At 37.0% G+C, this 26767-nt stretch overlaps 1 protein-coding gene across 2 annotated transcripts in view; it reads left to right on the top strand.

Annotated features, from left to right (window-relative positions):
- Positions 1–26767, top strand: part of LOC150077209 (uncharacterized) — a 124152-nt gene that overhangs the window by 9533 nt on the left and 87852 nt on the right. Inside the window, exon 1 of one of the 2 annotated variants that reach the window (XM_090386924.1) lies at positions 10797–10910. The exons of the other annotated variant lie outside the window; for it this stretch is intronic. The gene's annotated coding sequence lies outside the window, so the exon portion shown is untranslated. Of the gene's footprint in view, positions 1–10796; positions 10911–26767 lie in introns of those variants that run through there. 2 annotated transcript variants of the gene reach the window in all.

Here is a 26767-nt window from a genome sequence, read left to right as displayed (position 1 = left end):
CAATAAAAAATTGAATAAAAATTGACAAAAAATATATTTTTTATTTTAATAACAATATTTTATTATTGATTCAACTTGAAATCAAAAATTTACAAAAGCAAGAATTTAGCTAAATTAAAACGAATTCAACAAATCTAAAATTTCAATCCATACAGGAAAGGAGATGGAAGTAAATTCGTTGAGGGACAATTTACAGATTATGTATCTCAAAGGGGGAATCTGTTAATAATGGAGGAGTTAGGCAATTACGGAAGGGAGGCTAGTTTTCAAAATTTTAAAAATAGCATTACGTAATTTGTAAACATTTCCTTATATAATAATCCATATTATACAGTTTGATAAGCCACATGGAAAATTCCAGTTCTGTATGCTTTTTAAGAACATGTTCACAGTTTATACCAGTTTTGTCCAAATATGAAATAAAAAAAGTATTCAAAGGGAACAATGCTATGAGCTTCTTTGCTGATCATTTTAGAACGCAGTATTACCATAAATTCCTTTGCCTCTCATCGTGCGGATGATAACATGGTCAACGAATTTTCAATATTATTTTGTTTCATTGAGAAAAGTATTTTTTTTTTCTTTTGCATGTGCGGAGTTTAGAAGTGAGCATTAAAATATTATATTTCACAAGTTTTGAAAATACATATTGTCTTTTATATTCTATAGAATACGCTACGTAGGTCTAAAACGGGATAAATAAAGAACATCTACCGTACTGCTGTAATATATCTGGTACTGAAAAACATGTTATATTATAAAAACTTTATGAAGCAGTTTAAAATAATAAGAATTGATACATTTTTAGTTATTAAAAAAAATATCAAATCACATGGATCAGCAAAATACATAAAATCACATGATTCACATTTACGTTTCTTCTTCGCGTGTGGTTTGTACCTTTTATCTGGGGCATCTCTTGTCACAGTCTAGCAATAATCAACTAGTATTGTAAAATTCCATTTTCCTTTGTTTCCTTCTCCATTGCCGAGATGTCGTGATGGAATCTCTTACTATGCTCATCACTTAATGCGCTACAGTTTTTCGGGAAAAAATCCAAATGGGAGTGAAGGAAGTGTATTTTTAATGATATGTTGCAGCCTAATTTAGGGTATGATGACAGAGGGTTTCTCACAAGCTGTTTATAGTTATCTGCCTTGTTGTTTCCCAGATAGTTTTTAGTATAAGTTTGAAAGCATCCCAGTCCGCGTTCTCATCACCATGAACGATCTGGTCTAAGTGTTCGTCCTTGAGACGGTCCCATATCTGTGGGCCAATGAACACGCCTTCCTTTATTTTTACCTCACTAAGTCTTGGAATTTTTTCTTGGGGTATTTGAAAACTGGTCCATCTTGATCCATGGCCTTAACAAATTGTTTCATAAGTCCCAATTTTATGTGCAGGGGAGGCTCAACTAGTGGACTGTAATGGATATTTTTTATCCCTGGATCGAGTGCCTTGAAGGCCAGTCTTTTCTTGTGTAATAAGAAGACTGTGCTCTACTGTTTCATTTTCAAAGAAAACAACAAAATTTTATATTTCCTGGCTGCATTCTTAACAAGATGGCAATAACTTTTAAGTCACCTCAAATCTGCTATTTGTACTCCTTGAAGTTGATGGATTCAATAAGAAGCTTCTTGTTATCGTATGATTCTTTCATATTTAGTGCAATAAGAGCTTTATATGCTCAATATTTCCTATATTTTGTAACATTTAATAAATAATACAAGGATTTACCTTGATCTCTTTCTATAGGAATACTTCTTATCCAACTCTCCTAGTCCATCACGTAAAACAATTAAAATACAATGATAAAATTTATAAACTATTCGTTTTTAAACTATTTTTTTTTTTGACAAAATGTTTTTCCATACTGATAGTAACGTTGCGGTTAATAATTTTGAAGTTGGGTTGGGGCCTCAACGGTGATTCCAGGCTATTAAATCGCTATCGTGCTGTCATTGTGAAACACATTAAAATGTAGTATATATATTTTATCATTGTATTTTAATTGTTTTACGTGATGGACTAGGAGAGTTGGATAAGAAGCCTTCCTATAAAGAGGTCAAGGTCCCTGTATTATTTATTAAAGATTCTTTCATATGAACTGCATGACCTATTGGAATTGATGGTAGTGCGTTGCCATTAAGTACCACCCGTAGCACTGCTTTTAAATTTAATTTAGAAGAATCTATGAAGAGTCTCCAGTCTTGAGGGTTGTGGTAAATATTAAGTGAGTCCATGAAACCATTGATGTCAGTGTAAGCAAGAAGATTATTTTCTATTTTAAAAAAAAACTGGGTTAAATTCTTTTGGTGGAGAAACTCCTTTTCTCGAAGGAGATTCCACTGTTGTAGTCCTGAGCCTGGAAGTGCTGCTTTATTTTTTGGCATTAAATTCATTTTGCGTAATTTTGTGTGGCTCTGCAGAGAGGAAATTGGAAATAAAATCATGATCTGTTGATGTGGGGGATTATGATTTATTTTAGCCATCACCTGACTCTTCATTAGATTCTGAAACATATTTAGTTGGTGACGCACGAACAGGAAATCCTTCTCCGTGGGGTACCGGTCGAATAGCAGATGGTATAGCTTAAGGTGCACTTTTTCTTCTTGGAAATCCTCTGCTGCAAAGGTAGTACCATACAAAAATAATAGTCCGTTATATGATTTGAAGGCTCTCTCCATATCATAGGCACTGCGAAAGGCATTGAGCGTTCTTTATGATTTATCCAGCTTCATTTTCTGTTACTCCGGCACAATAATATACAGTCAGAGGAGTTTGCAAGGTAGTGAATTCAGTAACATCACCGTATTTTAGCACTCGACTATGGCGCTAATCCGTACGGAGAATTACCAACACTTAGGCCTTTTACGCTCATTGTTAACTCCCAAAGTGTATTTGTTTGTGCGACTTGTGTATTCTGTGGTTGAATTGCCTATTACTGGAAAAAAAAAAAAAAAAAAACAGGATGGGGCGATACGAAATACCTTGTCCAAGAATTTTCACTGGCAATGGATTGAAAACAGCTCGTAAATTTTTTACCCCCCCAAATTCGACGGTAAGCTCCCTCAACTTCGGTACCTGCAAAGTCCATCTGTCACTTACAATGACAGTTACCAACCGAATCACAGGGTTAGTGATTTGATAGAGTTAGAATTTATCTACCCAAACCAGTGTTTCGTGACCTTCTTTGTTTCATTTTCTTGAGTAATTTCAAGAAAGGGTATGAGGATTTTGATCGATGATAACACATTTTGCATAATTTTGCGTAATTTTGTAGTAACTATGTAGACTTAAACCTTCCTCAAAGAAATCGATACACAAAATAATGTCTACCAAGAAGCTTAAAGTTTTACAACATAAGGCATTCTAGCGAAAGATTTTGCCAATAATCTAATTAAAATAAAATCAAGTGCTATCCAAAAATGTGTGGTGTTATAATTATGAGGTGCGTTTGAAAAGTTTGTGGCCTGAGTATGAAGTGTTTGAGGAGTCTAATACCATGTTACTTTTCAATACAGTCCCCTTTGGAGTCAATATACTTTTGCCATCGATGCTGCAATGCGTTGATTCCAGCTGCGAAGAAAGTTTTCTGTTGGATCTCTAGGAATGCATCCACTGCAGCAATGACGTCCCTGTCGTTGGGAAAGTGGATGCCAGCCAGGTATTGTTTTCAAATTAGGAAACAGGTGAAAGTCCAATGGTGCTAGATCTGCTGAATATGGAGGGCTGGTCCAAGATTTCAAAGTCATACTCTTGCAGTGCAGTCATGGCAACGACAGACTTGTGAACACGTGCGTTGTTCAAAACTCCTTTGCTTATTTTTCTTCGGCGTTTGTTTGCCGTTGTTATGCAAACGCCTCACAGGGTATGTGTAATATGTCCTTGTGACTGTCTGGCCTTTCTGATGGTAATCAGGTAGCAACACTCCATTTCGTGAGCGTTTTTGATCTGCTCTCAACAACTTTGGGACCGATCGTGCTGACACCTTTTTCGCAGCGAGAACCTCTGCTATTATAAGGTACACGAGTTCAGATGAAATGCCCAAGACACTGGCAATGCACTGAGTTGTCACTCGTTGATAACTCATCACCAGATTATGTACATTGTGAACAACTTCTGGAGTGAGGGACATTTCAGGTTTTCCACAGCGTAGATCACCTTCCAGGCTCTCCCTCCCTCGTTTAAATTCCGTTGCCAACTTCTTAACCATGGAATAAAAAGGAGGATCCTCCCCAATGTTGTAACCATATCCTTATGAATTGCCTTTGGTGTTAGTTCCTTTTTCCCCAAATATTGGATGAGCGCATGGTTACTGATTTTGTTCATCTTTCTTCATTCACACAACTTCTTGACTTCAGGACTTGTACATGTAATTAAAAAAAAAAAAAAGCGTAATTGAAACTGCATGAAACTTGGTGGGTTACTATTTGAAGTGTTACACATTAAACACAGACGTTTTCAACGCTGCAAAACCACCGCTTCACCTCAGGCCAAGAACTTTCCAAATCCCCTCCGCTCCGTATTTTTAGTTAACTGTCTGCTCTCTTTTTATTGATCAGCAATAATTTTATCTTAATTTTATAATAAAATATTTTTGAAAATTCGCCTGCATTCCAAAATATTTTCGGATGTGGGGTTGGTAAATGTTAAGAATTAGTTATTAAATTATTTAGATATTAATATTTAATTAATTCTATTTATTTAATTATTAAATTATTCAGAAATTCAAAAGACATTAAAAATTAATGCATTTTGAAGAATAATTAGTTCTTCAAAAGACTTGAATTATAAGTTGTAATGTCTTTTGAATAACATATGAGCAAGTCAGTCGTTTTATTTAGTGGCATGCCATGTTCTGTAATCAAATGTTCTTATATAATATCAGAAAGCATATTTCATGTTCATTCAACATCAGAGGTCGCCATTACATCAGAAGTCTATTTGAAATTAAAATGATAATGATATATTCTTAAAGTAAAAAGGTAATCTGCATGATTTCTAATTAGAACAGCGCAAAAGACTATGTATTCTTTGATCAAAGACCGGTAAAACGAGTCCAGGTACGTTCCAGCTGTGGCAGAACGTGATTGTAAAGGCTCTTTCCTTCTTCTTCTTTCGAACAAACTCGGCTGATCGCCACTCATGTTAGCTGTAGGTCAAAGCTCAAAAGACCTGGTGTCACCCACCGTACACTGACCTTTTGTGGAAAAGGAGATACGCCTTTGGATGCATCCCAATTGTGTATCTTATTAAATTTTCAAAATATACAAGAGTTATTGATGCAATGCGCTTATCTGATACGAGATTTCTCTTTCTAGAAAACTATCGTCATATCTGTGCATCGAATATTTGTGTATCTCCTACGAATGCAGATTTTACAGGCCGCTCCTTTTCTCTCTCCCTCACGTTCTTTAATACCACGTGATTAGTAGTATAAATGTATACACTAGAGAGGACTGAGCGTTTAACGCCTTAAAATGCAAAGAGTTCGAGGCAGCCTCAAGAAGAAAACGTAAGACACTAGAATGGGTGGTGGGTGGCAGAAAGCTAGTTTGCTGTTTTCTTTTTCTCGCAATTACAGAGTTTTGGGTTATTCTAAAACGGATAAAAATGAAGAAATTGGGGACACAACGAATACAGGAATGAAAAAGGGGGCGTGACCTAAAATCTTATGCACCACTGTTCTAACGAACACAATTAGCTTTTTGTTTAAAGAGAATTGCTTTTTGTAAGAAAAAGGATGAAATTATCAGAATAATTAAAATTAGTTATTTAAATCAAATTCATTATCAGAGTTGTTATAAGAATTTTTTAAAATCGTTCTGAATTCGTTTGGTCCTTGAAAATGGCATAAAAGTATGTTGTAAATTAATACAGGTATACGTTGAAAGTTGTCCCTTTGCGTTCAATTTTCCTAGATTTTGTTTTATTTATTTTTAATGGTGTCTCGTCGTATGGATTCAGGAAATAAAGTTCAAAAATAATGGAAGTCAGATGAAATTCGTGAACCGAGGTTCTCTTCCTACTATTACTGCACCAACTTATACAATATTCTTAGCAGCCGACAGAGTCATCCGGAACTATGGGCAAAAGATATTCAGCTGTTCTTTTTGATTATTTCAAGCGGTCATGCGGTCGAAATAATCAAATTCCAACGGTACTTATCGTCTGCTATCTCCGCTGCCGCTCACTTTATATAATGCTGTGCAAACCTATAAACAGTAACACAGCGAAGCGGAAAATCTGAGTTTGTCTTGACTTCAAATCCTAATGAGGGGAGATTAGATTAATACAAAAACATGAGTCCCTTACCGCAGTGGTCCGATAGTTGTCTTGGCAGTCGAAACGGTCTGTGTAATGGCGTAAAGAAGATAAACTTGTGCCATTGTGTTATTTCGAGGCTGAAGAGGAAGAACCACTAATGAACGTGGACTCTGCAGGACTCACTACATCAAACAGGTAGTCTGATGGATCACGGTTTCAAACAAAATAGAATTGCATGTTATTAATAGGTAAATATAAGTGTAATTGCCAAAAGATTAGGAAAAACTCCATTTTGTTCAGCTTTTGGTTTCAACTTCGATCTAGTAGATCCTTGGCTGAAACCAGAATTTCATATAGTGTTGAGACAAGTGTATAAGAGTTTATGTTAATTATGTTGAAACATAAATGCTGCGTTCAGAGCAGAATCGTTTCCTGCTTGCTTACTTTTTTCCTCCCTAATTTTGCGATTTACTGAATGACTCTCCATCGTGAATTGCCTTTGAATATTGCCACTAAAACTTTCTTCATTCCAAGTACTGTACTGTACTACACATGGCTGTTTTTATTACTGTTTATTTATAGTCACACTTAAGTATTACATAACTTTCTTTAATTTAATTAAAATTTTGAATAAACAGTGTTCATACCTGACAACCATATAAATGAATTGCTGTAATCCGGTCAGTTATTAAATTTATTGATAGACAACGCGATTAATTACTGACACTTGTTGCGGATACAAACTAGCAGAGAAAGTTGCAACCTTGCTTTATTTAATTACTAATCTAAGGCACCTACTTCATTAAACCTGTCAAAGAGAAATGCCGCCTCACTTCCCAACATTAGAAGCAAAATAAATCAGTGGGCGTTTATCTCAAAGGAAAGTATGTTAAGGCATTGTCATTTCGGAAATTCATTTTTCAAGCCATTATAAATTTAATTAAAAAATTGGATAAATAGAAACCCAAAAATTTTTTTATACATATCTTGCATTATATTTTCATTAATTTTCAAAACCATTGAAAATAATTAAGTAGAAATGCAGCAATTACAAAAATTATTAATTTTAGAACTATTGCCACAATTCAACATAATGCTTTATACCAATCTTTTTATTCTCCAAAATAGCGTTGTTTATAACTTTAGTAATAAAACTTGTTCTTGTCATTCCCTTTTTTTTTTTTTTTTTTTATATTGCGTACTTAGGCCATAGTACACCATTTAAATTTGGAGAAAAGAAGGGTTGATTCCCATCAACGAGTGGAAGAGTTTCTAAAGTTCTCTTCACTAGAGGCTACAGTTGTTGTAATAGGGTTTTAGGAGCGTCAGAAATTAAGGCCATATTGTTCCGTGTATATTGTCTGTAAATTGAGCGTGTTTCGTGGTCGATTTTCTGTTTGCTGGATGAAAAACCCGAGTTTGCGTGAGGAAAAACCATCATACCCTCGCCTGAGACCGATTAACTCAGCCAGTTGTGAAAAAGACCCATAAAAATTCCTGATGTCATCGACAGGACTCGAACTGAGGTCTTTTACATCCGGTATGGGGAAGACTGTGATTCTACGAACTCTGCTACCCACGAGGGCAGAGGCTGTTAGATGAAGCTTCAGTGCCGTTAAAAGTAAATTTACTGCTTTGCATATGCATATGCATTGGAATACCTGGAGCTACCTGGATTGCATCGGGCTCCGTATTAATGCACAGAAGTCTGCCCAAATGACCATAACTTACAAGCAGAATAAAAATGACATCTCGATCTCTGTGAACGGGACTAGTGTGGAAAAAGTGCACTCTCACCTGGACCTGGGTCTTAAGTGGGATGACAGACTCACCTTTGCTCAACACTTCGCCCATATGAAGACAAAAATATTCGCCGCTTTATGGGCTACTAGACAGGAACTGGTAGGAATTAGGGATCCTCAACTAGCGACCAAGTACATTTTAATGTGTGTCCTGCCAATTGCAATGTATGCCTCGCAAATCTGGTCTTCAGCTCCAGATTCACATTATAAGTCCGTCCTTGGGATCGAGTACTGGTTCTTGCGATGGCTTAACAGAGTTGCTGGCCACCCTTTTACTATCTCAAGGGCCATTCTCTACTCAAACCTTAACATCACACCCTGGATGCAGCGGACAATTAACAGGAACATACACACTCTCGCACAAATGCTCACAGGCAGAGTAGATGCTCCAGTCCTGGATAATATTCTAGTTAAACCGCGTGCCACTGCTAGACGTTGCGGAGAACTAAATAATCCACTGCGTTCAGTCCTGAACAATCTTAGTAACCTACAAAGATTCTTCCCATCAAATGCAGCGAAAATATTTAACTCTCTGCACATAGATGCCGAAAAACTGTGTGAGGATGCAACATACCGGAAAGAGATCTTCCAGGATTCGTACAGACTTACCGAAATATGAATCGGCTGCAAAGTACCAAAGAATTGTGAAGAAAAGTGAAGCCTTCTGCTTTAGGAACAATAATAATTTGTTGACTGGAAAAATATACCTTCTGTAACAGTTATGTAAATATGTAAGTTATAGATGGAATTATTAGTGAATTGTAAAAATATGAGTTGTATAATGTATGTACAGAATCATTAATGTGTAAATACCGTATATATTAAACATAGAATGTGTATATAATATTTCGGGACGAGACTACGTGTTCAGTATATGTAACCCACTGCACGTAGTATCTCGTACCCTGATATGTACTTGCACCCTCCTGGCACTTTGCCGTCCCGGGGTGGTTTCCTTATGGAAATAAACGGATAATAATAATAATAATAATACTAAACTTAATATTATAGTACTAACTTTTAAAATTTACTAGCGCATATACTAAAATATCTTTGAACAGAGCTGACTCATCAAAAAGTATTTTATTACCAAATCAGAGATACGATTGATTATTATTAACTAATAAAATAAAAATAATGAATAGCAAATTGGAAAATATTTTATATTGTTTTCAACTTGAAATCCGGGTTCTGGATTTTAGAAATTGCAGGATTTGAGAGAGGGATATATACCTAGTAGGTACTTTTAGAGGAACACGTTTCGGTGAAAATGAGCACAAACAACTGAACTTATTTACCCTTGTAAACATTTATAATGATTAAGGCAGTAATTATCCTTCCTTGTCCTTTCGTCTATTTTTACTTGAGGGGAGAATAAGATTTAACTGCCTGGATAATGCGATGGTCTTTAAGCAGAACAAACTTGCCTTTGTAACGGACTGCCCTGGTGTTGCACTGCTTTCAACAGATAGTTTTAGCGACAGGTAATGGACAAAAAAAAAAAAAAAATGGAAATATGAAGGTTTGCAGAAAGCGTTAAGTTTATGCTAAACAGCGGTGTTCATGTGACACTGACGAAAGCATGAAACATACAAATGACATACCAGCATGCTTAGCGCCATGTCTATAAAAGAAAACCCGGCATAACTGCATGTAATTATTGCTACTATGTCGTCAAGATAAGACTTAGTGATTCGGCAAGGGGGCATGATTTGTGGAGCCGTTTGGCAGGAGCTTCGGTTACTGAGACAGTTGAACTCTCTAATGTTTCACTAGGAACAGTTTCTAAGGTTGTGTGCGAGGCAACAGTGAGCGAAACTGCACCCTCCAGTATCGGGACGTTTGTGCAATAGTGCGAAATCGGCAAGGAACAGCTGATCAGTTAGTTGTGCACGGATTTCAACGCCAGTTTCGTTAACAACATTGCGTCGAGGACTCCACACCGCTGGATATTACGGCTGAGTTTCACTTCAAAAGCCACTCATCGTGCTAATAACGCACGTCGTCGTGTCCAGTGGTGCAAAGAGCACAAGCAGTGGACTCTTGAGCAGTGGAGGAATATGATATGGTCCGACGAATACTCCTACGCTTTGTTTGCGGCAAGTGGACGGTGCACGTGTGTCGCCAACCGAAGGAAGCTTGCAATTCTGATTGCTTGTTTTCTACTGTTAAGGTTTTTGGCGGTTCTGTAATGGCGTGGAGTGCTTTCTCGTGGCATGGCCAATCGCTATTTAAACAGTCTTGAGTGATCGTCTTCATGCAATGCTCAAGCATTTATTTCATGAAGATAGAACTGTCTTTCAAAGTGAACTCTCCAATCCGCAGGTAGTCACCCAGTGGTTTGAGGATCGTGAGACTGAACTCTTCAAACATCGCAGTCACCAGATCTAAATCCGATATAAAATCTAAACTTCTGGAACAACGTCCCAGGCAGCGTTTTCTAGCTCCATCGAATAAGCAGTAATTGATTACGTTGTCTTGTGGACGAATGGTGTCGTATCCCTCCTGCTTATTTCAGATACTGGTAGACTCTATGCCACTACTTACACAGGTTGCACTGGACTCACGTGGTGGCCAACACCGTATTAGTAATTTTGGGTTTATGTTTCCATTTTTTTGTCCATTTTTTGTCCATTGTTACAACTACGAAACTGATTTTCGTACACCGCATGGTAGTCAGCGTGCTGTCACTAGATGCCACCTGCGATCTAGTGGAGACCACTCAGGCTTGAAAGAGGCTGTCATAGCGATCATTCCCTTTTGAAGAAGTGGGCAGTTAATCTCTTGGAGAGGTCATCTGTTTGAAAGTAGTGCGACACCAGGGCATCTCGTTGAAAGGTAAGTTTGTTTTTTGCTGTGAGTTATACGATCCATTGCACTATCTAAAACGGTTTAAATCCTGCTGGCTACAAAGAGATCCTTTAAGCATCTTATAAAGAGGGAAATGTAACCCCTCTTTTCCTTTGATACGAGTGTCATTTGGCTTCTTAATATTTTAGGTTTTTTTTTTTTTTAAATCGGGCACATTTAAAAAAAAAAATGAGGATTGTAAGGTGGCTAATTGTACTTTTTTTTTGTTTTTTTATATACAAAAACACGAATTTAACTAAATTACGTGAATACTGCAGCGGAAGATGGGACTGGAAGCGTGTAGAAAAGCGGATTTATTAAAGTCGTTATTACAATTTGGCAAGTCACGTAGAATGGAGCCTTAGATGACGAAGGTTAGAACAAAGTAGTAAAATGGACGATCCCTATCTCTTTTGTTGATTTTGAAAGCAAAGTGTGTTATGCGGTTAGTCCATCCAAGTCGTCCTACTCACATACACACTGATGTAGCGATAGTAGTGATAAGGGAATGTCATCGTTGGCCATTTTGAGAGAGCTCGTTAAGTAATGTGCAGAACGTTGACCTGGAAAAGTTCTCAAATACGTGAGGATTGGTAATTCTTGTGAGCCAACTTTCCAGGGACATCTCTGAAAAGAGGGATACTGCGCGGACAAATGATTTCCGACAGGTAATCAATTCCGAAGACTGTTCCCAGAAGCCTGGGGTTGATGATCCTAGCCTAGATGAATTTGCAAAAGTTTATCTTTGCTAGAATTATCTTCCACGTAGTAATAATTAGCAACACTTGAGTATAATGTAAATGGTTTAATTTTAGTTTCGATTTGGTTATTACCAACACTAGACTGCATTAGATGAATAATTCTACATGGGTAGAATTTCCTAAAGGCCACAATTACGTTCATTGTGAATTGTGGGGGGTGGAATAACGGATGATGAAGATTTATATATTTCCTTTTTATTTATTTTTATTTCGTTTTGTTCCCTTTTAATGTTTATCCACTTTATTCTTAATTCCCCCACTTACGCATCTGACTTTTACTTCCTAGGAGAATTCCAAATTCGAGGGAACTTCTCGATTAATTATAATTCCCTTCGGAAAAGCTGGGTGTTCCAGGATGACAAACTACACACACAAATATATAATATAACAGTTTATTTACATATATATACAACATAAAAAAAAAATGAACAAACTGAGGCATGTACTATTAATATTCAACTTTGTCTACTTAGTATTAGTTATATATATACAATTACGTACATTGGTTATACTCTATTAATGTTATCTTTTCCTTTACAACACAAACTATATTAGTACAGCAAACTGTTATAGTTTCTTCCTTGCACTTGATCCATAAATTTCCTTACATGCTCCATAATTCTTACCGTATACACTGGTTTAGGACTTTACCCTCCCCTTCCAAAATGCTAGTCATACCTACATTTTCCAGGAAATAACTTATGACAAATATTCCCTTTATCTCCTTTGCTTATAACATAACATATGTTTTATTATTAATCAAAGCCACTACTATCATTAACACCCTTTTCTTCTTCTTTAGCTCCTTTCACTAATTACAAAGTTATACTTGTCAAATTTCTATTATTATCTAATTTATCTCTCTCTACATTACGTATATATTTTTATACATGTATATATCTCTTAGTATCTTAAATATCCACTAATCTGTTATTAGGGTCCTAAAGTCCTTTAAGGTAACGAGAATACTATGTTAGTCACTTACTTTTCCTCTTAGTCGGGCTTCGCTGTTTTGGATCCTCCCACTCTTAGTTGGAAATGTCATCATCGTATATCAGGGCATTCATTCTAGAACTCCTAGCGAATTTTCTAGTGAGGATCACAATTCTGGTATTCTGATGGACTCACTGTACACCTGAACTGGGCTGGCACGTTGCACACTATCATACTCCGTCGATATGGGGACTGCTATCTCCATCCTGAGGCCTTTTCTCACCTTATACGGCTATCTTGTCCACAAGAGAGAGCTGACAGGGGCTACCCTCGCTCCACCTAATAATAAAAAAACACTTTCAAGAAGAAGACTTCACAGGGCACTACCCTTCTTTACTCCTCCTTTCACAAACTTCTTATTAAAATAAGAATTATTGGACAGTGCTCGTTAGCATACGGCCACTATCCATGACCGATTGACTCGCAAAAACGGCCACTGCTCTTGCCTTCCAATAACGGGACCGGCTTAATCTTCTTACTCTTCCTAACACCCCAAAAACTCAACTGCTGCTAACACATAATTTCTACAACGACGAAACCCTCAACTATTAACTGTTACTAACTTACTTTTCCTTACACTGACGAAACTCTTAACTGCTTTGTCCGCTGACTATGTAAACTTCCTTAAAACCACCACCAAACTCAACTCAGTGTGCTGTGTCCAAACTATCTCACCCAACTATCAAACACGACAGAAAACTCAACTTAGTATAACATTAACCCATTTCCAAAAATACCCACATCACTCCATTCTGCTTCTAACTCCCATTTCTACCAACCACTCCAAGAAGGCTCTCTTTCCACATAGCTCAACTCAGGTATCTCCTTCCTACTCACATTTTATAACACGACAAAAAACTCAACTCTCAGTCTTAACTCAATTTCCCAAACGCCGACAAGAATCTAAACTTTGTCTCCCCCTAACTCATTTCCACACACCCCCACATACTCAACTCGGGGTTCTCTTGTCTAACTCATTTCCATAACCACCCACATAAAGCTCAACTGAGGGATCTGTGTCTGTTTCCCCCTGCTCTCTCACTTTTTGTTACTCTGAATTCAGCAACACCCCTCATAATTCCGGGTCGCCTTTTTTCTGAGTTTACCCAATCTTCTCATTTTATCAACTTTCATCATTTCCTATTCGTCCTTTAAAATTTCTCAAGCTGTATATTCAGAGCTCATTTTAATCTTTCTCACGGTGTCTATTTAGTGCCCTATCCAACTTCTTATTTTAATAAATTATAATTTTCCCAGATTGTCTGTTCCTTTGAAGCGCGCCGCTACTTTGTTTGTGCTTTTAACGAATTTGTTTTACACTATCTTCTAAACTTGCGATCGCCGACAGTCGGACGCCAATTTTAAAATCTCACTTGAGCATTTGACCCCTATTTACCACCTGGCTGGTCTCTGGGGGTCTCCGATCAAAAGGAATGTCCGACCGATTGTGTCCTTCACGTATTGTTCTGTCCTAGCCTAAATTGTTCGCACCTCCTCGCCAGTAGCCATAGCCACTTTCGGCCCGTAGTCTCCCACGCTACCTTTACTTGTTACCTTGTCTACATTTAATCCCCTTGCCTGTGACCCATTATCTAATTAGTATTTGTGACCAGTACTGTTCCGCTGCCCAATATTGCCATTTCCTAATCTTTATTTTACATTAATCTCACTTTTTTCTAAAATATTAAACATGTAAGATTTTACATCTTACAGAATACCTGGAAGTTTTAAAATTCTGTTTTCATTCTATGAATGAGCGGCTTCCCTGTTTTTGAACGACACACACACACGAATACAAAATTCAGGGGAGGGGAGGTTCACATTTGATGTAGGAGAGCCGCCACACTATTTACATTCACTGTGCTGTCCACAAGGGCGCCATGTTCGCTTGTCATTTGTAATGACAATTAGTAAATCACAGGATTGCTGATTCAAGAACTTTGTAAATATCTGCCGAACTCAACGTTTTCTCGTGGGCAAGTTCACATTGCATTTTTTTAGAGCAACTTCGAGAGATGGTGTCGAAGTTGTTGAGGATAACACGCGACAAAGTAGACTCAGACCTCAGCTAAAAAAGCCAACACTGAAAAATACCCATCAAGAATTTTTATAAAGCAATGCATTCAAGTGAGATATTGCTAATAGTAAAATTAAAATAAAATTCAATCATATTTTAATGATTAATATTTAAAATTAACTGTTCATTTTATATTTTTTAGTCTCATCATCATCAGCCATTTTCAATCCACTGCAGGATGAAGGCCTCTCCAGCAACTTTCCAGTTCCTTCTGTTTTGAGCACTGGCCATCCATTTACTACTCAAAAACTCATGAATTTCATCTATCCATCTCCGCCTTTGTCTTCCAGGTTTTCTTCTTGCTCCTCTTGGGTACCATTCTGTTATTTTCTTAGCCCATCTGTCATCATGTCTTCTAGCTATGTGTCCTGCCCAAGACCATTTTAGTTCTTTAGTTTTGATAAGAATGTCCTTTACTTGAGTTTGCTGCCTAATCCATGTGTTTCTCTTCTTATCTAACAGTCTGATTCCCAATATAATTCGTTCCATTCTTCGCTGTGTAGTTCTTAGCTTCTCTTCCATTCTTTTGGTGAGTGCCCAAGTTTCACTTCCATAAGTCATGGTGGGGAGTATACATTGATTCATTATTTTACGTTTCAGACAAACTGGGATATTGCTCTTCAGTATGTGACTGAATGCTATCCATCCAAAATTTATTCTTCTCTTGACTTCCAGCCATTTATCATTATTACAGCTAATAACTTGTCCCAGATAAGTATATGACTCCACCTTTTCAATTACTGCTCCTTCAATCATTATTTCCCTTTCCGTGGCATACGTGTTCATCATTACTTTTGTTTTAGCCATATTCATCTTTAGTCCAAAATCCTTACTAACTGTGCATAACTGATTAAGATTTTCCTCTAATTCTTTGGGATCGTGGCTTATGACCACAATGTCATCTGCAAATCGTAAATGGTTTAGGTACTCTCCGTTCACATTGACTCCTTTCTGCGACCAGTCTAATCTTCTGAAAGCTTCCTCAAGGGCAGCAGTAAACAGCTTCGGAGATATTGTCTCCTTGTCGAACTCCTTTCTCGATTTTAAATTTGCTACTGTCTTTGTCTAGTCTAATAAAGGATGTAGCACTCTCATATATTTTCAAAATCATAATATATGGAGTATCTATGCCTTGTCTTTCCAGTGCCCGAAACATTGCCTTATGCTGTATGGAGTCAAATGCCTTTTCATAATCCACAAATGCCAGGCATAATGGTGTTTTATATTCATTTGCTTTCTCCATTAGCTGTGATATTACGTGAAGGTGATCCATAGTTGAGAATCCTGTCCTAAAGCCAGCTTGCTCTTTCGGTTGATTCTCATCAAGTATTCTTTCTAATCTGTTAGTAATGACCCTTGTGAACAACTTGTAGATATGGGATAACAAGCTAATTGGTCTATAATTTCCAATTTCTGATTTATCTCCTTTCTTATGCAGCAAAACTATGATTGCATTATTCCACTGCTTAGGCATCACACCTTTTCTAATGCACTTTGTGAAGAGCCTTGCCAGTTTTTGTGTTATGTCTCTTCCTCCCAATTTTAACAACTCTACAGTAACTTCATCTTCCCCCGGGGCTTTCCGATTCTTCATTTTCTTGAATGCATGTTCTACCTCATCAGGAAGAATATCGGGTATGTCGTATGTGTTGCTACTTTGCAATCCATCTTCCCCACTGCTGGTATCATTCCCTCGCTCCTTGTATAATTCTCTATAGTAGTCTTCTGCTATTTGAATTATGCCTTCTCTGCTGTTTATAAGTACACCATCGCTATTCTTCAGTTTCAGTATCATTTGTCTTTCTGTATTACTGTTCATGGCTGCTGATTTAAATCCTTTGTTTTCCCTTAATGCTTGTTCTACTTTTCTTGTGTTAAATCTTATGTCCTCTCTGAGTCTTTCTAATGGCTTTGCATAACTCAGTATACTCAATTTTCTCCCTGTCAGTGTTTTTCTTGCTCTTCATTTGTCGTCTTTGGTTCATCATGACAAGTGTTTTTTGACTAATTTTTTCTTCTTTGGATTTCTGTTTCCCTATAGGTTTCTTGGGCTTTATCACTTTCAGAAAGTTGTAATATTCCTCGTCGATATCTTGGTCCTGAGCAGTCTGCAGAAGCTCAAACTTGTTCGTCAGTTCCAGTACATACTGCTTTTTCTCCTCCTCTGTTATTTCAAAGACCTTTGTATTATTTACTCGAGTCAGTTTTTTCCTTTCCTTTCCTACATCTATATCAAGTGTACATCTTACCATTCTGTGATCACTTCCAACGTTTACCTTATTCAGGACGGTAACATCATTCACAATATATCTTCTGTTAGTGAGGATGAAGTCAATTTCATTAGTTGTTAATCCATTTGGACTCTTCCATGTCCACTTTCTGTTCACCCTTTTCTTGAAAAAAGTGTTCATTACTGACATTCCTTGAGATTCTGCAAATTCCACAAGTCTTTCACCTCTTTTATTTCTTTCACCAATTCCAAAATTTCCTATAGTTCCTCTTTCTGCGCTGTGTTTTGCCTTTTTCCAACCTTAGCATTGAAGTCGCCCATAATAATAGTGTAGTGGGTTTTCTGCTCATCTAGAAGACTCAATTTCAGTGTACATTTCTTCAACCTCTTCATCATGGCTCGATGTTGGTGCATAAATCATTATAATCTTTAGCTTGTACCTCTTAGAAATCTTGAGTATTAGTCTTGACACCCTTGGTGATGTACTTTTGAATTCCAAAATGTTGTTTTTAAAATCTTTATGGACCAGAAACCCAACTCCACCTTCACTCCTTTCACTGTTTCCATTGGTGTACAGCAGATTTCCACTTGATAAACTTATAAGTGATTCATTTCTTCTTCTTTTTTCAGCCAAACCAATGATATTCCAATTCACATTTTCTAATTCCTTTTCCAGCTCTAATATCCTGTCTTCACCGATGAGTGATCGTACGTTATAACAGGCCAAGTTCAATTTCCGTGCATGGCAGCCTGGTCGTACCCAGAGATTTTTAGCACCCTCTGCTTCCACTCTGATCCTCTCGCTGCCGTAAGAGGGAGAGTGAAAGCTGCTGGGGACTGAGGGCCATTTGTATTGTTGTGTTCTCATTACTGGAGGGTTTGTCTTTTCCTCTTCACGCTGACCAGGCGTCTTGAAGAGAACCACTCTACACGTTCGTTGCCACCTAAGTGACGTAACAGGGCTTACCATCGAGAAGGTGTGCATGAGTGGATTTTAGGGAGGCAGGCCAACCGGACTTCTCCTAAATCTTCTGTAATAGAGAGATATTGGATCCATCAGTGTTTTAGGCTGAGTGTCTGATAACACACAGGATACCTGTTCCCCCTCTAAGCCCCCTATTTTTTAGTCTACTATATTCAAAGACAAATTAGAATATGCATTGATAAATGTTGAGGGTTATTAATATGATCTGTAGTTTTATTTTACTACAATATATTTACAACGAACTAATTATTGTTTAACGGCGATTTACCAGGTTCTGTGAGCAATTTCCTTTAACAATTTTTTTCCTAAAAATTCAGTATGAGTTAAGTCATTTGGAATGTTTGTCCATCGCAGGTATATTTTAATTTCTCGATAGGAAGACATTCGCCACTTGTTTTGGCATCGGTAAAGTAACATGCAGATTAATTTGTGTGATGGTAATAGGTGTAATGTTTTTCTTTCTCGCTCCTTCAGACTCTTCACCATTTTTGAATTTGCCCATGGCATGACCAACCATTTTAAAACCGCTCTACGTGTATATAATTCACAATCTTGTGTTAATAATTCTTTACGTGATATTAAAACGAAGTGATAAAACTAGTTTTATACTTTGAAATTGATAAAAGAAAATAAACGTTACCATATTTTGAGGTACATAGAAAGAATCCAATTCGACTAGCATAGGGACTATGCTTGTTTGAACAATTGGAGTTGGGCTTCAAGAATTCCGTTCTGCATCGAATTCTCTGATCTCAGACGCATGAAGCTTGACAGATTGGCATTTAGTGTCAGAAGCATTTTTGCTTCGCCAAATGCTCAGTCAAAATATGTTACAACTCAATACCTCTTGATTTAATGTCTTTGTGAAGGTGACCGAGGAAGCAGACCATAGATAGTTAGGCACATGGATGCCATTCTGCTGACTACCTTCTAAGTTACACGTAAACGGCTATTAACAACACCCGTTGTTTAACCATACTTAGCGAGAGATAAGGTTGTTTAGATAGAGTAGTGGTTCGTAACTATGGATAACTTGCTATTTTTGAAGGGTGCGAAAAAAAATCGTGCCCACTAGTAGATTTGTATATAAACTGTGCGAAAGGGAACAATTATGGAGTTTTTTGGAAAGTTGAACCGTGTTCTAGGTTCTGTGTGATTATACCTTTTTTACAATTAAGCTTTGGTGCAGGTTTCCTAACTCTCCCTCAACTCTTCTCAATATAAGAGAGAAATTGCTACCGGAAGAAGTTTAAAAAGGTTGGTCTCAAAGTGACTATTACTTTCTGAAACCAATACTTCGATAGTTTTTATTTTCTTTCTTTTTTTTTTTTCAAAATCTACAAAGATTTGAGGAATTTTCCATAAATATATTTATGAATTGAGACAGAAAAATGACCTGCAACAACCTTGTGTGACGATTACTACTGGATAAGAGGCCAGAATGAAACTGAGGTTAGTAATATCTGAAGGATAAATCTTTATCCAAAACGATATTTTAAGTTGCAAACAAGTAGCTATATTTAATGAACTTCCTGATACAAGAGGCTATTTTTGCAAATTGCAAAAAAATAAGTTTTTCTTATTTTTGTACTAGAGTATACCACCTGGTGGCAAATGGAGTTTGCAACTTCATTAGAACTATTTTTATGAGTAACCATGTTTTTTTTTTTTTTTTTTTGATTTGGTAGTTGTTGGCGCATCGGCTTCTGTGGCCATATTGCACCTCCCAAGGTTTTTGCAGTACTTTGATCCAAGCCCGAGGCGGGAATCGAACCCGCGACCTTTGGGTTGCCGGGCAGGTACTTTACCCACTCGGCTAGCCCGGTCGGCAGTAACCATGTACGATAACACAGGGCCACAGTCAGATTGTTTCTGCTTTTTTGGCTTACTGGATCTTTCCATTTGTTGCTGATGCAGTAAATATGACAATGAAATGTGTTAAAACCTTTCGATTTAATGTCTAACTGAAACGATTTTGTTAGATAAAGAAATTGTTTTAAGAAGCTGTATTAAGTTTTGGATCGCGTTGTGATTAAGTATATCATAGTTTCCCACTTACCATCCACTCTCTGGTTTGTATTTTTTATGCGAAATTACTTTATAAAAGACAGATAATCTAATAACTGGTAAATATGGTGGCCAGTGTGGGAGAGAAGTATTTCCATTGTTCTCTCCTAGACATGTCGTCATGATATACCAGATAATGCAGTCTCTTGTGACCATCGAAATAGCCTGGCAATAATTCTGGCTCCACTGTGTCCCGTTATAGGGGAGGGTATGCTATATTTATGTAATATGGGAGGCAGAGAAAAAAGACTGGCGGGAAACAAGTGCCGTCAGCTGTTCATTTCCCGCTGCCCGAAAGCACAGGAAGAAACTTCTAACCTTCATATAGGAAAGAACACAATATAACTATAACAGCTGTTATGAATGGGAGTCGTTCCAGTTATGGTTTTTAATCAGAATCGGGCATTGCTCTTAGAGTCATGCTAGCATATGAATAACAAATCATTTCAGAAATACTAAGTTTTGAGGATATCATATATTAATAATAATATACTCTGTAAAACAAGCATAATTAAAGAAATTGTCGTTCAATTAAACACCAAATTTAGCTACATTCAGAATTAGGTTAATTGGTGTTACTTCGTCCGTAACTGTCGACGACCCTCTGACCCTATTATCTGTGCCCTTTAGTTACACTAGCTATTACGGAGACAACCAGTTTAATCATTTTTTAAATTTATCGGAGGAAGGATAACACTTTTGTATCGGTTCTTCAGAAATGTTTCGCTCTGCGATAGTGAAAATGTCACGCCCTTTGTAAGTGATTGCTTCAATGCATTTTTCATGAGTTAATTTTTAGCGTTGAACTCATTATTATATGCATTCCTTAAATTACATTCTAATTTAAAATATTTCGTTAATTTTTGTACCCTTAAAGGAATGGATAACTAGATAGTGAGACCAGCCATGAAATTTTATAAGATATTTCAAAGTTCCGTATATTGTTCTTTGGGGTAATTACGCCATAGATATTCTATCCTCACTTTCAATTGGCGGGCGCGTTATAAGAGTAACAAGTTAATTTCCAATATTAACAGCTTTTTCTTTCCATAAAGAAACTGTCAACTGAATACAGTAATGAATTAATATCTCCATTTAGCGTTTGGATATAAACGATGGCTGGTGGAACCGTAAGCCATTTTGTAATCGATGAATAATGATTTCTTACGAAAATTCTTTAACGTTGTTTTATAGGACGAAATGTCCTTCAGGGAATTTAAGAGCGCAAATAACTATCCTTTGGTGCTTGATAAGTACTGGAACTGGCGATTAGTTCTTTTGAGTTTTCTTTTCTCCCCTTAAGTTAAAGAATGTATGTCACGTTATTACTGAGAAATTTTGCTTACCTTGTCCAGACTGATTGCCATCGATTGCGAAATTAGTATCAAATGAGAGCAAGGTAAGTAAATAATATTCTTAAATTAAGGTCGTTTTTGAAATGGTTCCCTTTCGAAAGTTTTTAAACGTACGGTTAACGATTTGAATTTTTTTTTTTTTCTGGAATTGTTTAGAAATTATTAGAATCTTAATTAAAGAAATTCTTAATTATTTGGGTTTGGAATTATTAAAACCCTTATCCTTCGATTAATCCTTCTTCGACCACAGCATTGAAACTGGACGTGCGTTAAGGTCGCCACCTCATTAATTAATCGGGGTAGGTTCTTGTTTCAAGATTAAAAGGAAAAGGAAGTTCCCGTTATGGATGTTCACTGTGGCAGAGTTAGCCTCCAACGAGAGTTTTATATAATCCCACAAACTCTGGTTTTTCATCCCACAAAGCAAGCAGATTGAAAATACTGCTTGTCCTACAATGCCAAGAACACTTCGTATTATTAATCGGATTTAACTGCATTTTGTGCTGACCTGCCCCTAATAGTGGAATCTGAAACGACATTCACAGATAAATCTATTTAGATGACTGCGTATAAGTTGAGTTATATGTTGATTGCAGATGCTGTCGTAAACCATAGTAGATTTTTCAGTGGACTAGTGAATCGGTGAGATATTTCAGTCCTCAGCTGTTCCTGGAAATGATTGTTCAGGCGTTGATTACATGCTTGCACTAGGTATGTAAATGAATTGAAAAATTGTTGCCCGCACTAGAAGAATCTCTGCTTCTTCATCTCCTGGCAGTTGTCACGATGACTCAATGTTAGAGATGTAATTATAATGTTGGGCACACTTTGGCACGCTTTTATCTTTTAAGGAATGTTAATTTCATGGCCGTAATTAAAATCGCAAGCTGATTAATGCTTCGATTAAATCGTAACGGGTTTGAAATAGTCGCTTTAGATGTAAAACATCTTGGTCTCGCTTTGAGGAAAGTAATAAAACAGTTAACTGCTGTGTCCCCTGTTTATTGGCAAACCGGTGATGAGCTAAGATATTCAGATTAGTTCATGCATAAATCCAGTTATGCGCGCAAGAGGAAAGCCATCAAGATGTAATGAGGTTTTCCTGAGTTTATGCTGTAAACAGGCTTACAACGGATTTATTCAGGATTTTAAAGATAGCAGTGGTTGTCAACATGGGTTACGCGTACTCCAAAGCTCACTTCGAAAGGCTGTAAGGCAGGGGTGTTAAGCTCAAAAGGTTTCACGGGCTGCATAATTGGCTTCCGAGGGCTCATTGACCGTACTAACAGTTCTCAGGGAAAGCGTAGAGTGCACATAGCGCGCAGCCGTGTGGTTTTACTGAAAGAAATATTTAATATTTTAGCATATTGACCTTGCAAAAAATATAAAATAAAGTCATTTTCCGGAAATACATAACAAGGAAGACTCTCCCAAAGAACAGATAAGAGTTAAAAAACGAACAACATTTAACTAGTTGAGTTTGGACTTTAACTCTGAATTGAATGCCATAGCCTGAATTTCAGTGGCATGGTTTACGTGACTGGGCTACGAAAGAAAGATTCACTCACTGATTCTTCTTTAAAAGAAGGGTTCCACAGTAATATCTGTAGAAGAGGCATGTAGCAGAAACTGAACGTGTGTGAGAGAGAGAGGTCACTCAACTTTGTTTGTTTTTATTTATTCGGATTTGGTTATTGCATTCTTTATATTATAATATGTAGTTCAGTTTGATTATTTATATTAAGTCTTAAGCACGCAAACAGAAGTGTTCTAGCCATTACTGTAAGTGTAACTATACTGTAAGTGTTACTATTTTTGCACGTTCATTTATTGAAGTGTTTAATATCAGTCGTGTGTAATAAATGACTTTGTATCCTATTATAATCTTATGCTAAACTGAATGGATACACCTGTGAAAAATGGCCAATAATATGGAGTCTTAGTATTTAATTTTCTGTAGGAAAATTATTTTCGAGTAAGTTCTCCTTGCTCGATGATTTATGGGAATGCGTTAGTCACGATACCTGTAAAGAGGTACAAGACTTAGCTGCAGTGGGGGTGGTGTGTTTAATTTTTTTAGAGCTAATATTATAGCTGCCAGCGGAGTACATGTATACTCTTATTCTTCGTTCACATTTGGCAATAATTTCTCTTATTAGCGCTATCACTCGTAATTATTATATAATTTAAATTTGACCTAGATGTGTACCATGTCACTTTAGCTCAGAAAAATCTTCTGTCACTGTGTAACATCGATCAAATAAAACAAAACACTACATCCTTTTTAGAAGATAATGCAAAATTAGGGCAGGCAATTATGTCATATTTGCATTGAGCATTCAGGTAACCTTTGGAATGATGGATGAGAAGTTCAGCCTGTCCGAAACTCGTTTTTTTTATGTACAATGAACAGGGAGTGGTGAAATGAAATGGTCTTTAAATTTCTAATGTTCTGTCTGCGTTATTAGAAGCGAGGCGCAGTGCCATATGGGGAAAGGGGGAAAAAATTAAGACAAACGTGTCTTAATTTTTTTCGTGTTACGCGTTTCCAGTATCACAATGTAGCACAAGAATATCATTTTCCAGTACCACTCTGGTACTGGAAATAGAAAATGATATTCTTGTGCTATTTACAAAACTCATTATTTATTAGTGGGAATTTTCCTCTAAAGTTACTGTACATCGAATGGACAACTTATTAGAAATACCTTGCGTAGGACATCCACCTTTTTAAATCTCTTCGACGGCGTGAATTGAAATATCTGACAGTCACGTGACTCCTGAATATTTGTTTGTGGGGACTGAATAGTGGATAGAAGCAGTTCATACACCCGATTAACTCATCCCGCAAATGCTCTATTAGAGATCTGGAAGAGGGAAACGTTACTGTCATGCCCCTGGAATCATTCTCGTATGACACGGCCAAAGAAGGGGGAGTGGAAAGTCAACGAGATAAGACATAGTTGGTGACGGTTTAAGCAGCACCACTGCTGACGTTCAAGAGCCTTGTGGAATGCTTATTTTGAAGAAGCCATCACCCTTTGTAACTGTTTAAACCATTGAACAAAGGTCTCGAGGCTTCCATTTTATGCCAGGGCTCTGATTTATATCCATTTCATCCTACTTCACCCTTTTGCGTCCCTGTGTTTTAAGTAGCTTTTACCATCCAGTGTCTTTGAATAACATTCCCTAGTCCCTACACAAGTGATTCCCAACTGTCCGTGCCACTCAGATTTCAGTGTCATTACGTTCACTTTCTCTATTTTGGAAGTGATGATGAAGTTGGAATCTATAAAAAAATAAATGGAACTTCCCATCTTGTACTGAAACAAAAAAATATATTCACAGTTCAGAACTTATGTGGACTTAAATAGTAATACCAACTAATTCAAATAATACTACCGCAGCTTAATTTAATTAAAAATTTTCACTTAGTGTTTTTATTAAAACGTCATTGTATTAAGGGTGAGATTATTCGTTATGGTTATTTTTCTGATTTTAAGGCAGAAGGAATTAGACCTCGCTTGGATTTTTGCTTTTATCACGCTACGTGATAATCATCATTCTGTTTTTTTACCGTAAAGGTGGAGAAACCTAGTTTGCATATTGTGAATTGCTTTAATTGAAAGATCTTGATAATTAAAGCATGGTTAATGTTTCAACATTTTTCTCTTAATAGATTTTCCTTTAAAAGTATCGATTATTAGCTGAGAATAATATCAAGTCGCCTCTAGAATTTAATTGTTCTCAAGTTGTTGGGATGCGTAGACTTGAAGACAGTGTGGTAAGAATCGCCATATTAATCATTCAGTGACAGTGTCTGATTGGGGCTCCATCATGAAAGATTTTATTTGGCCGCCAGATAACTTCCATGTCACCCCTGTGCATTCTCCATATCTTAAACCTCTGCTCTTGTTCAACTGAAATTGGGACTCTTTTCAATCCTCCTTTGTCCACTTCTGATGATTCTTAAACAACTGCGTGCATTGTTTTCTGTTATGTGCAGACAGTAGTAAAGTTAAATATGCAATGCATCGTGTGTTAAGAGGGCCCGAGTGGGGAAACTCATCTTGGGAAAAATGTCAGCAAGCAGAATTTCTCCTACCTAAATTGACGGGAAGACTCGTTGGGACTTGAGGCCTAATCCCAACGAGGATTAGGCCCCGCCGGAATTTCACCCGATAAGGACCGGCCATAGATGTAATTTTTGTTCCATCTGTGTTCCCATGCAATCATACCAGCCCCTGGCCACTCGTTTATATCTGCTGATCATTTTTCTGCTTTGACATTGTCCTCTGTAGGGGTTCTCCTTTCAATATTATATATATAATTAGTTAAGTTATATCTATTCGTTTTCACCTACTTCATTAAGGTAACCTTTTTGTTACCCTTGGGCCACTGACTGCTCACAGTGATCAGGTACTTAGATTTTAACCGGAATATGATACAATATATTCAATAATGAAATATACAACAGACAATAGGTATACAGGCACTTACGTTCAACTTCCCTTATTATGTTACCATAAACAATTCAGCACACAGCTCTGTCACTTCCACATTACTAGTCAATTGTTATTACATTAATTTTTATTCTCAGTACATCTTACATAACGATTGGTATGGTGTCTTTCTGCTGTAAAGTGAACATTATTTTCAGCTGACATATCTTTTAGGTATCCTAGTCTATAAGAACACAGAATGCCCTTTTTTTTTTGTCGCGTTGCGTTTCTAAAGTTAATAGTTAATCTTGCTCCCCTGGGCCAAAAATTTTTTGGGATATTAAACTCAACAATATCGTACTTAGAGGTTTTCACCAGGTCGGGCCAACATATTCAGTAAGGATGGGCCCTCCATTGCTTGACTTATACTCGTGGTCTTTTCGTTTTCAGCTTCCTCTGCTTTCCTTATAGCTCCAACGTTTCTGTTCAGTACATTCCTATCCCTTGCTAATTGTAACTGAACCCTATCTGAACATTTCTCGTCCGGCCTATGTACACGACGCTACTACCTTACCTCCACGCATCAAAGCCTTATCCGAAAGAACTAAAAGGACATCCTTTTCCGCCTCTCAATTCCTTATGTACCAAATTTGGTTCTCATTTTCCCCACTCCTATTTTCACTAATCCCATCCTTGACCCTCTAAAACCCTTTCTGTTCGTTTCGCTGAAAATTCCGGGTTGGACCATTTCCAGAAAAAACGGTCTTAACCTACTGTGGGTCAAAATTTTTCTGCAAATTTCTCCTCGCCCTTTCGCACCTTCTTAAACGATTAATTACCCGTTTCTATTTTGTTCAAATTGTTGGCGTATTTAATTAAAAGATTGCTGAATATAGCTAAACTATATTCAGGAATAATATCCAATATTTTATAAG

The sequence above is a fragment of the Mastigoproctus giganteus genome, chromosome 12 (genome assembly GCF_048544385.1).
Source record: "Mastigoproctus giganteus isolate SK-2022 chromosome 12, ASM4854438v1, whole genome shotgun sequence".
Lineage (NCBI taxonomy): Eukaryota > Metazoa > Arthropoda > Arachnida > Uropygi > Thelyphonidae > Mastigoproctus > Mastigoproctus giganteus.
This window is presented reverse-complemented; position numbering and strand designations above follow the sequence as displayed.